This window comes from Meleagris gallopavo, chromosome 5, assembly GCF_905368555.1.
Source record: "Meleagris gallopavo chromosome 5, MGAL_WU_HG_1.1, whole genome shotgun sequence".
Lineage (NCBI taxonomy): Eukaryota > Metazoa > Chordata > Aves > Galliformes > Phasianidae > Meleagris > Meleagris gallopavo.
The window spans coordinates 47,778,800-47,790,604 of record NC_139408.1 but is presented as its reverse complement, the minus strand read 5'-3'; the positions used below and the strand labels follow the sequence as shown (position 1 = coordinate 47,790,604).

At 42.6% G+C, this 11,805-nt stretch overlaps 1 protein-coding gene across 1 annotated transcript in view; it reads left to right on the top strand.

Moving 5' to 3' along the window:
- Positions 1–251: 251 nt before the first annotated feature.
- The window catches only part of SETD3 (SET domain containing 3, actin N3(tau)-histidine methyltransferase), a 53,471-nt gene continuing 41,917 nt past the window's right edge, over positions 252–11,805 (top strand). Inside the window, exon 1 of the mRNA XM_085225603.1 lies at positions 252–383. The gene's annotated coding sequence lies outside the window, so the exon portion shown is untranslated. The remainder of the gene's footprint in view (positions 384–11,805) is intronic.

The window sequence follows — 11,805 nt, the reverse complement described above, 5'->3', positions numbered from 1 at the left end:
GGAGCAGTCCCGCGACGGTCTGCCCCGGCCTTAGAACGGACCAATCAAAGAGCCTAGAGGACGAGATTGCAAGCGGCGCGAGCCACCGGGCGACTGAAGGCGTGGGATTACTCCCAGCCAATGGGGGAGCCGCCGTGCCTTTTCTTAGGGTCGACAGGAGAACCCACGGATTGGTCGCCGAGCGTCCCGCTGGGGGAGGAGCCTCCCGTGTGGCCGCGGTTGGACCAATGGCGGCGCGGGGGCGGGGCCGTGAGCTGGCTGCGCGGGGTTGGGCCTCGCTCGGCCTCCGCCTCCCCACCCGCGGGCAGCGGCGTCCGGCGGAGGGACGGCCTGGGTTCGGCGCCGCTCCCAGAAGCCGAGGCCGCGGCCGCTCCGCGCGGGAGGTAAGTGGAGGTCGTGCCGGGGACCCCTCGGGCGTCGGCCTCCCGCGCGGCGTTCTCGTTCCCGGAGCCCTTTCCTCCGCGGCCCGCCCCGCCGCCTCCCTTCCTGTGCCGCGGGCGCGCTCCGCCGGCCAGGCCTCGCCGGCCCGTGGCTTCCCGCCCGCCGCCGCGTTTCTCCCTCCTCCGCCTCTCCGCCTGGCTCGGCCTGAGGGGAGCCCGGCGCGACCCCCTCCGCTCAGCCTCGCCCTCGGAGGCCGGAGCGGGATGCCCCGCTTGGAGCTGCTTTCCCCGTGATGTAATCCCTGTGCGTGCCGCGCTTCGCACGCTTCCCACTCCTTCCGTTCGCTGCCGCCGATCCTCCCGCTCCCCAGCGCCGGTTCCGGCGGGACTGCGGTCAAATACTTCTTCCGAGTGTCATTTAAGCCGTTTGCCTGCACGGAGGTCGCTCTTTGGGCAGCTTGCCGCCCCCTGAGGCTGCTGAAACCCAACTTTGCACAGCTGTTCCTCATCCTCTTCCCGCCCAGCACGCTCGCTACGGGTTGCTTAACTGAAACTGTGCTCCGCAATTGTCTTTAGTTCTGAACGACTTCCTAAATTTTCCATCTGCAATTGATTTGCTGCCCAAACGCTGCACTGAGCTGTCAGAACAGCCTCAGCCTTCCTTCTGGAAGCTGTTCTTTGCGGCGTCGAGCTTGGGATGAAAGGCCTGGTAGCTGCTCTTCTGTGAACTTAATTTTGCTCGCGAGATGAAGCTGAGTGCAAATTCTTTCTCCCTTCTAAGGGTGTGCAACACAGCCACCTGTCTCTTCAAAAGATGCCTCCGTTCTGTGGGTGTTAGTAACATTACCTTAATGTCTTAACTCTTCTGCTTTCAGTTGTAAGCTTGTCTAAAAACCAAATAAAAAGCCACAGTGTATTGAAACTACTGTAGGTGAGTAAATGGCTGTACCGTTCTGAATGCCCTGCGTCTGGTTCCTGGTTAAAATAATAAGCTAATAAGTACAAGCTGCAGGGAATGGTATGATGGTGGGAGGAAGGCAGGGATGCTTCCAGATAACTTTACTCTGTTAAGTAACTTAATATGGTAGAAGCTCAAGCATGTCAACTTGTGCTTTGATAGAGCTTTGAGTTATGTTGAACTAGCTGGGCTGAAGCACAGTTGAAAATACCTCTGTAGCACAAGAGGTCTACGTATCTAGAGCTTTATACTTCACCATATTGGTGCTGATTATGGGATTCAACTGACATATTGGGTAGTCCTCAGTAAATGGGTGTTGTAGTTCTCTGTTGAAAGAAAGAGGTGGTGTGAGAGTGTTAGAGATCACGGGGCACCTGTAGCTTTCCTGTCCCCAAGTGAGCATTCAGTAGACCACTCCTCAAGAGCATGCCCTGATGCCTGTGGCACGAGCACCAAGTAGTTCTAGAAGCCTGGGCTCTTTAGGCTGTGTGCTGGTAGCTGCAGTCAACTGGGTAAACTGATTCATTCCTAAAGGCTATATTATGGTGACATGAGGTTAATAATTGAAATAAAAACAGACATTCAAAAACATTGAAAAAAATTTTTCATTAATTCTGCTCGGAAGAATTTGCAGAAAATCTGTTAGTCCTCAGGAAGAGCTAAACGCAAAGCAACAAAATGACAGAAGTGAGGTGAAGTGGTAGAGTTTAACAGTCCATTTACCTACTTTATGCATTTATTTTTTACTTTTCTGGTTAAATAGTTATTGAGGAGATGGTTCAAAGGAGAGGCACTGGATCTATTAATCATTAAGAAGGAGCCTGGCTTGTCTCCTGCATGGCAGCTAGTAAATTGTCTTCCCTTAAAGATCAGCGAGGTGTTTATAGTAAGCAGCATTCCTTCTGCCTAAGTAAGTTCTGCAGAAGACGGGTGAGGGTGGATGTACAGTACTACAGCTCTCAGTATAGTAGTTCAGAATTAGCAAGCTGGTGATAGTAATTATAAAATATGTACATAGATTTGGGATGTTGCCTTGGATTGAGGCGCTCTTCTTTACCCTTCGCATTTAGATTTACTTTTGAATTAAACTTTTGGTTAGAAATTATTAATTTGAGGCAGTCTTGAATGTAATATCTAGCTAGCAACTGAAGTGAAACAGAAGTCAAACTGACAGGACTGTGGTATTATGTAGATCTAGAAGCATCTTCAATATCCCAGGTCAGAATATTGCCCTGGGTATTCTCTTGGATTCTAGTTAGAAAACTGAACGTGTTTGAGATTTGTTCCCAAATAATTAACTGGACTAGGTGTCAGTGTTCTTTGTAAGCAGATCAAATAAGCATTTTGCTTATTGTAGGGATTTATTTTACTGCTGCTCTGCAGAGTGGCTGCTTCCCAGTATCACAGTAGTATTTGCATACAATCGACCCCATCTTAGCTTCAGGTTAAGGAGAGAATAATGAAGTTCTTTGCAGACTGCATACATATAGCAGTGGTTCAACATTCTCTTTTCTAGTCACTGTAGACTTGCGTGAATGCTGGCAAACCTGTGGTGGTACCATTTTTTTCATAGCAAACAAGGGATTAAGAGTTGAATTCTAGCTGCTCTTTGCCAGCTAACTTAGAGAGGCTTCAGCTTCCTGTGCCTAATTTCAGTGCTTTAACTGAGAATACTGAGTGTAAATTCTAAAAGTAAACTACTTTGTGATGTTATCTGAATGTGCTCCAGTGATGTTGTATAGCTTTAGTATGATCTATTTGGAGCCCCACTTTGAAGAGGTTTGTATTTTAGTAATTAAAAGACAAGTTCAGTGCCCAAGAGTGTTTTTAACATTGCTTTACATTCTTGTACTCGCCCTCTGTCTGCCGTAACCTTCTCTGTTCCCTTTTTCTGTTTTTAGCTACTTGTCCTACATTGGCTTTTCCACCAAATGACTATTCTGGTTGTTCAGTCTATCCCTGTTCTCTACCCTTCCCGTACTGTTCAGCAATTCTACTCATGCCTCTTGTGTTCCTTACTTTTTGAAGTAGGGAAGAATTGGCACTGAAGGCTCACATTCAGTTCTGGGATCTGTTACCAGGCCAAAGCAGCAGACCTGTCAGCTGCAGAGAGAATTTTGCCTGTCTTTCTAGCCCTGCTCTGAAGCATGCTGAGGTGGGAAAGGTTTGGTTGAGGTAGGTTTTGTCTCCTGTGTGTACATATGAACAGATGTTTACAAGCTCTGAAGCTGTCCACATCCAGGTAATACAACATGAGCAAAAAGCACGTTTCTGGGACTATAGTTGCTGATGTCCTATTAAAAATCAAAATGGAGTATAACTTCTCTTTTGAGATATCCTGTACTTTTCAGAAGGATTTTTGGACTGATGTTAGACTGTTAAATGTTAGGAGCAAATAAGTCCTTGATTTGGTGTAAACACTGATCAACAACTAAACGTTGATGTGTTATCAGCACTATTCCTGTCCTAAATCCAAAACACAGCACCTTTCCAGCCTGTAGGAAGAAAACAAACTATCCCAGCCAAAACCAGGTCAAAGAAAATGAGAGATTAGTGGTTATGTTCTGTCTTATTTTATTCTTTTGTGTCCCTGATTTCTGAAAGAGGTGACTCAGCTCTTCTGGAAGTAATTGGACAGCAGTGCTTGAACCACTGGAGTTTTCAACTAGCCTGTTATTGTAGGCTGAAGTTGTTGTAGCTGAGCATGGACTATGAATTGTATCTGTTCTAATGAGCTGCTTTGCAATCACTTTTGCAAAGAGTGTCAGTAACCTGCACTGGAGGTGAATGCATCTCTGGAGCTCTTTTGCTTGCAGTTGGATTCTAAAGTTTTGCATGTGGCTCACTTTTTAATTTGTGTGCATATGCAGGATATGATACACAATGGTTGAATTACTTAACTCAATAAAAGTAAGTCACTGGTAAATACTGCCTATGTTTCTTAGCAAGTAATAGAAGTAGATCATCTTTGTCTTAGTACTTTGAAGTCCTACTGACCAAAGTTTTTATGTGGTATTATTTTAGTGGAGCAGGTAAAAGGTGTAGTTTTGTTTTTTTTTCCCTTGGAACCTGCTTTGACAGTCCAGTATCTCTGATACTCTGGGTCTTACTCTGATGCTTGTACAGTGATAACTTAGTCCCCTTAAGCTATGAACTGGGAGAAGGGGTTGTTGATAACCAAGCATGAGGTGCAGACCGTTTCCTCCCCAGCCAGGCCTTCAAGGGGTTGGATTGGTTTTAAGGCCCATCTGAGACACTCTTATTTTTACTTAGTGATAAAGTTCGTTTTCTGTATGTATGCTGTCCTGTTGTTTAGGTCAGCAGAGCAGGTAGTAAACAGCATTTGTCCCAGTACTGACTTCAGGGTATGCCATAGTGAGTGCCTCCAGTTGAAGTCTGTGCTGCTCGTTATAGCACTTTAAACCCAGCAGTCCAGCCACTTTGCAGCTTGCCTCACCGACTATTTGGTACTCTGTCAGCCTGTCCATGAGTGTGTGATGGCAGTAGTTTCAAAGGCCTTGATAGAGGTAAGTAATATCTGTTGGTTAAGCGTGGCTTACTCTTCATTATTCCATGGCGAGCAATCCCAGCCACCTTGCCCTTCATGTGTTTGGAAGTGGCTTCATGTTCCTTACCAGGTTAAACCCCAAATGGGCTCTGGCTTTCCTAACTTCATCCCTGCACTCAGTGTCTCACATCTTCCTGGGTCGTGTGGTCTCTTTCCACCTCTTCTGTTTTGTTGTTTGAGTTTTGTCAGAAATACCCTGTTCAGTAGCTGGGATATAGTTAATTTTCTTCCTAGTAGCTGCTGTAGTGCTATTTGGATTTAGACTGAGAATAATGTTGATAACTGTTCTAGTTGTTGAAGATCATTGCTTGCACTAAACCAAGGACATTTCAGCTTCTCACATTGACTTGTCAGTGGGGAGCAGGGAGTGTACAGAACCAGGACAGCTGTCCCAAACTGGCCAAAGAGATACCCATACCACGTTAGCACTGTGCTGAGCAATAAATTAGGTTAAATGGCACCAGTCATTCATGCTGCCTTCTTCTCACCTTTGCTTAACATCCTGCATGCAGCAACAGACCATTTCTGAGCTTGGAGGAAGTGGCTGTTGAGAAGTCTCACCTGTTTACAGGTCTTAAAAATGAAAGAGTAACAGAGTATCACTGTATCCTTCAGTTCTTCAGATGCCTTTCTCCTGAAATAGGTGAAAGTGTTAGGCCACTAGAGCATATTTAGTGAAACCAAGAACACTTGCTGAGTTAGTAAATACTGAGTTACCTTTCTACATCCATTCTCTGACTCTAGGAAGCTATGTGAGGTTTCTTGGAGACCTTCATGCTACATTTTTTTCTGAAATGCAGTGGACTGTTACGAGTTTGAAAAGCATTGTCTGAAACTAAAGAGTTATGCTTAGGGGGGCTTTGTTACATTTTTATATGTGTGCAGACAGCATTTCAATGTTCACATCAAAACAATTGTTCTGCTGCTCTGAAAATTGCCACACCTTATTTTGTTTTTTTTTTTTTTTCTTTTCAGTTGCTTTTCTTGAAGGAAGAGGAGTTTAATGGGAGTATAATGAATTGTCACCAATTTCCTATTCTGTTGACCATTAATAGCTTAAAAGAGGTTCACAAATTTGGGCTTCTTAGTTCTTTAAAACTAGTAATAAAATAAATTATCTTAAATTATATTTATGTAAGATATATCTTATATATAATACATATAATATATCTTAAAATATTCATATCTTCTAGTCTTTGCTGGTCCCTTGCACATCTTTAAATATTAATTTGAATTCTACCAGTTCAGCCCTTGATACAAAAGCAATTCTTTAATGCATCTGCATAGCTTGTTTCTTGAGGAATGTGTTATTAGGAAATAGTTGCTATTGTGTGTTTAAAACCCTGTGACCCGTTTGTCATGCTCAGCTTTTAGTTTTACACATAAAATGGGCTTTTCAAAACTGGCTCACAGCCTTCTGGGTGAATGCTGCATAGCCTTGTAGAACTGTAATCTGGGTGGGCCATGGGCTTCCACATGGCACTGCTGCAGCTGTTCAGGTTCAGGAAACTGATGAAACTGATGTATTGCAACAGTTTTTGATGTTCCATTGCTAACATCTCCAAACCAGCAGCATTTTTATAACTACTGCTACTCACTATGAAGAATGAAATACTCCTGGGTTTTGATACTCCTGACATTAATACACGTGTTTATGATCTTGTGACTGGATCCCTTTACCTTCTCCAAATAGTGTCTCAGCAGGAAGCTCAGCTGTGTATGGATGGATTCGTTCTTTGAGGACCTATGCTTGCTGGAGCATTATTTTTAGACCTGTGGAAAGTAGTATGGGTTGTCTGGTGAGAAAGGGAGAATAGCTGTCTGCCTTGGATGACCGGCAACAGCATCTAATCTTCCACTTTGCTATGCACAGTTGCATTGGCAGCATATTAATATATTAACTCCTTAAAATAGAGAAGCGACCATTCCCTCTGGAGCATGCTGCATCTGATTCTGTCTGTCAAGAGCAAAATGAAGCTGGCATTGTCAGACCAATTGGAGAGGCTTTGTGTGCTGCTACAGTGAAGAAGCTGTTCTGTGTAAAGCTTGAAGCTGCAGAAAATGACTGTTGTGTTCTCACATGGCAGTCAGATGCAGATCGGTATCTCTTCTCTCCTTTTTGAAAAGTCAACATTCAGACAGTTATTTCTGACTTCATTCCTGGATGATGCTAGGGAATAAAAGTGAGGTCTGCAAGGGTTCATAAAGTAGTAATTTTTTCTCTATCTCACAGCTTTATGTAAAAAAATAATAATAATAATAATAATAAAAAAATGCAAGTCCTGCTTTTAAAACAATGGCAGATAGTGTTGCAGTTCTCTTTTATCATTGTAGGGTGCCCAGCTCACACAACCTGTTTCTCTGGCTTATTAAACCTTTAGATCAGTGTCTGAATAGAAGAAACTGCCGCACTGTAGTTGAAGTATGGGCATTTGGAAGACTAAGGTGAAGCAACAGCTTAATGTGATAAATGCTTGCTTTACTTTGTAGGGTCTTTGTAGCTGTTCTCTGGAAGTGGATCAGAGGTAGAAATATTAAGTTTTATTTTTTTTTCTGATGATATAAGCGACTAAAGACTTGTGCTGCAAACTCTTTGAAACGGCAGCTGTAGTCTTAGTGTACACCTGCTCTGAAGATGGGAAGTTAATGTAGTGATGCAGCTTGAATGTGTTCCACCAGGGCCTTACTCCTGTGCTTGAGGAAAGCAAAAGTCTTTGCAACTTTGAGGAACATTTCATCTTCTGTAAGGATACAACTTTATTTTCCAACAACTTCAGAAATGTCAGATCAGATGAATGACAAAGACCTGGCTTGAACATGTTTTTGCACATTGCTGCTTCCAGAATGCATTTTCTGTGGTGTACAGAGACAGACCAGTGAGGTGTCAGGAGCAGCCCCTGCATGGCCACAGTCAGTGCTCATATCAGCACTGTCACTTGTGCTCTCTAAGGAAGAATTCCTTGGTTGCTTCCAGTGTGGATGTCATTTCTCTGTATCTGGTGACTTGTCAGATTAGTGGATAACAGTTTAGTTTGTGGAAGTAGCAAACTCTTTGGTACAAGAGCTGGAAAGCAGGATATTAGTACTAATATTAATAGCACTCTTGTCAGGAGTCATGCTGATGCTTTTTTCCCCTTCTTATACCCTGACTGTGCAGAGGTAGTCCCAGTAAAACAGGAGTGCAGATATTTCAATGTTGTTTTCGACTATCAGTTTGGAGGAGCTGGAGATAAGAGATACTCAGGCTTCATAGGGATTTGTGGGGTGCTGTAGTTGTTTGCAGCTCCTTATCTGAACACTTGTAGGGTCTGGTCACACGCTTCCTAGGGTGTGCAGGATAGGTCAGTGATGTGGCATGGGGCTTTTGTGGTCTGAGGCAGTGCAGGAGCAGGAATATTCTTCCTGATTGCATTCTGGGAGTGCAGGGAGGAATGCATTTACAATTGTCACCTCTGTGCTAAAATAAATGTTTAAAATCTTTGGTTAGTTTTGTTTTGTCACCTGCAATCATGCAAATAAACACCAAACCAAACAGAACTACTGGGTCGTATGCCTACCCTACTTGTTCTGAAGTGTGAAGATTAAAATTTCATAGCAGTTTACAGCGCCTTGTGATCTGTATACATCTTTATCAAACTACATATGCTTTATCAAACATCTGAAAGCTCAGGGCTGAGGCCAAATACACTTAATATTTCTGCACATACCTCATAGTCCAATAAATGCGTGTGTTAGAAGCTTTCATTTCAAACCCCTACACTGTGTCACTTTGAGTTAACTTGGAACCCCTGAGGGTTCAGGTTGCCAACTATGAATGCCAAGAGATGAAAAGAGGCTAAGAGGAACCTGCTCCTTCACTTCCAGGGGCTAGAATTACTGCCAGTATTTCAGCTAAAATGTCTAGTCTCTTCTTCTAAGTTGGTCATAATTTCCCTACTAAATGGGGAGTAGACTTAAGGTGAGCAAGTTTGGAAGGCCTTCCAATAGTATTAAATCCTAAATTGCATCACATAATTAAGTCTTTCATAGTAAAAGCTTTTCAAAACATATATATTTGTGTGAATATGTATTCAGACAGATACGTGCTGTGGTGCCCGGTGTCCTTTGCATTGTTATGCTTTGAATGTACATTTGGGGGGGGGAAAGGAGTTCTTGGTGGTCTGATAGCAATCCCAAGCACTACTAGTGAGGGTGTGGTGCCAAGCAGAAGCATTTTCCAGCACACACACATTAGTCTGGAGAGAAGCTAGAAGAAACTGTGATGTTATCCAGAGAAAAACAGCTGTTACTTTAAAGCTGCCCGAATTCTGCTCTTAATTCCCATATTAACAGATTCATATACACTGGGTAATGTCAACTGAGTGCTCAAATAAAGGTCGTGAAGGGTTTTGAGGTTCAAGCCATGGTGCAAAACGGTCAGCCTATTTATGCTGTTAGAAGAGATGAAGGTATAATTAAACTCATTTTGAGGACAGGAGTTGTGTATGCTGCCATGTAACATGGAGCAGATCCTAAGGTCTGTGCAAACGTGTTTGGTGCTGTGGATATCCTCCCTCCTCCCTACTGTCTGGTAGGAATATTTGCAAGGATTTTTAACAGCATGTAAGTGTTGTAAGGAATGTGCGTGAGTAGGAAGCCCTTCAGAATGAAAGGCCAGTGGTGTCTTTGTATGGTTACATTCTGTATCACCTCGTTGCTTGGATGAGATACCTAATGCTTGGATTAGTGACATTAGAAAAGCCCAGACACAGGGAGGAGCATCTATGGCATCTGCTGCCTGTGCGGTGATTAGAGATGTGGGCTGTCCTGTGATGATTGTAATTATCTGGAAGGAGCAGCCAGCCTGCAATGGTAAATGGTGTTGGAGTTGCAATATGTGTAGAAAGCAGAGGGTAGACAAAGGTGTTAAAACAAAAAATAAACAGAACTGATAGACTTAATATTTTTTTCACTGCGTAGAAATAATCAAGGGCCCTATTGCTGCTAAGTTGCTTGAGGGCATTCTACTTAGGTGGAATTATTGTTGCAATTAAATGGTAGTCCTTGACATTAAGCATCTTTGGCTTTAAATCTCTTCCTTGGAGACAGTCCAGTTAATTGGAATATATGTTGTTCCCTAGTTTTGTGTTGTTTGTGTCATTGACTATAATACAATTAGAGAACTTTATAAATAATAATAATAACAATCTATGCAGTAATACCCCAGAACTTCTTACTGTTCAGGCAGACTTTATTCCACTCTGTCTGCTATGTGAAGCAGACAGTGTAATATAGTGATAGGTATATCAATAAACATCTAATATTTTTTTTGTATATCCTAAAGAATTTGCACACGATACCAAAATACATATTTTAACCTTTTTCAAAGGAAGGAGTGGTGGAAGGAGTCAAACTAGATGGAGTTCTGTGTTAAAGAGGTGTCCTCTCTTTTGATCCTTAAAATTATTCAGATTGTTGACTAAGAAGCAGTTGCTGTGAGGACCGACCCACATGAAATCTGTATTTGGGGACTCAAAAAGCAACTTGCATGCTTAGATACCACTGTTCTAATCTTCAGTTGCATCCAAGGCTTTCTCAGAATTTCAGGAAGCCTCTGTCTGAACTCACACTGCAGAGAAATCTGACTGTTGTTGGCAGTGCTGCGCTGGGAAGCAGGACACGTCGTGTTAAACCATCACAGGAGCTGTTTTGAAAATTTAGGGGATTTTTGTGGCTTTATGGAATTCCTGGAAATCTGTTTAGCCATGAGAAGAGGTAGCACATAATTGCTAGTTCCTGTTTTAGCATATCACTGTTTGGAATTAAACTTGTTATAGTACGTTACTTTCTGATATACCTGTACAGCTGAAATGCTTGTATGTGAGAAAAGCAATATACCCCTACAAGTGTTACGTACAGCTATGGCAATAGAAATTGGGAGCAATGTTAGCATTTTTTAAGTAATGGTTTTACAGTGTGTTTTGGAGAATTCTCTTACGTGAGCATCAGGAGGGTTGTTAGCAGCAACTGCTCTCAATTGCATGTGGACCAAACCTTATAAAATTTCTTTTATCTTCTGAAGGGGTTGCTTTTGGGATTGTGTAACCATAGCAAACACCTCGTTGAGCTTGAAGCACGTAAGCAGTATTTTCACAAACAATCAAAATGTATTTTACATCAGGGTTTATTGAAACACGTGTCAGCCGTGTGACTGTCTTATGCCTTCCTAAAGAGCCCAGCTGTAAAATTAAGTAAAAACAGTATCTTGTTGGAAAATAGTTGCTTTGCAGGAACTGGATTTTTCTGAGTAAGTACAAAACCAACAATGTTCTTAGTATTTTTTAAATACTTAGTTGACGTTAACTGCTTTTGAAATAGTAACGAATTCATTTGCAGTAGCTGTATTCAAACTCATCCTCTAGTAAGAGGAAAAACATTCATTTGGAGGCGTGGATTTCGAACCATTTGTTGCCTTCTTTTAATTAGTAAAAACTTGAGATAAATTTTTAGCATTAGGTCTGATATTTTCCTCTGATTTTGCTCATGTTCACTGTTTCTTTTGTTTTCAAACGTCATTCAGTTAATTGTAGATGCCTGTACTTTGGATACAATGCTGTACTTCCTTTAAGGAACAACAAGGCTCAGACCTACTGGCTTGACAGATCTCTTAAAGAAAATCAGCAGGGAGAAGAGGCAGAGGTAAAAGGTTCTTGAAAGGGAGTAAAATCCAGCTGCTTGCTGATAGTGGAGGAAATGCTTAGGGAGGAAATGCCTGAATGAAAAATCATGAGGTTTGCAGAGAGCTTATCTTGGGAAGACTGTTCTTGTTGAGAAGTGGTGGGGACAAATTATTTCATTCACTTCTCTTGAGAGAGGAAATGTGCAGTCCCATTACAAATGGGTCATGTGTCTAAATGAGG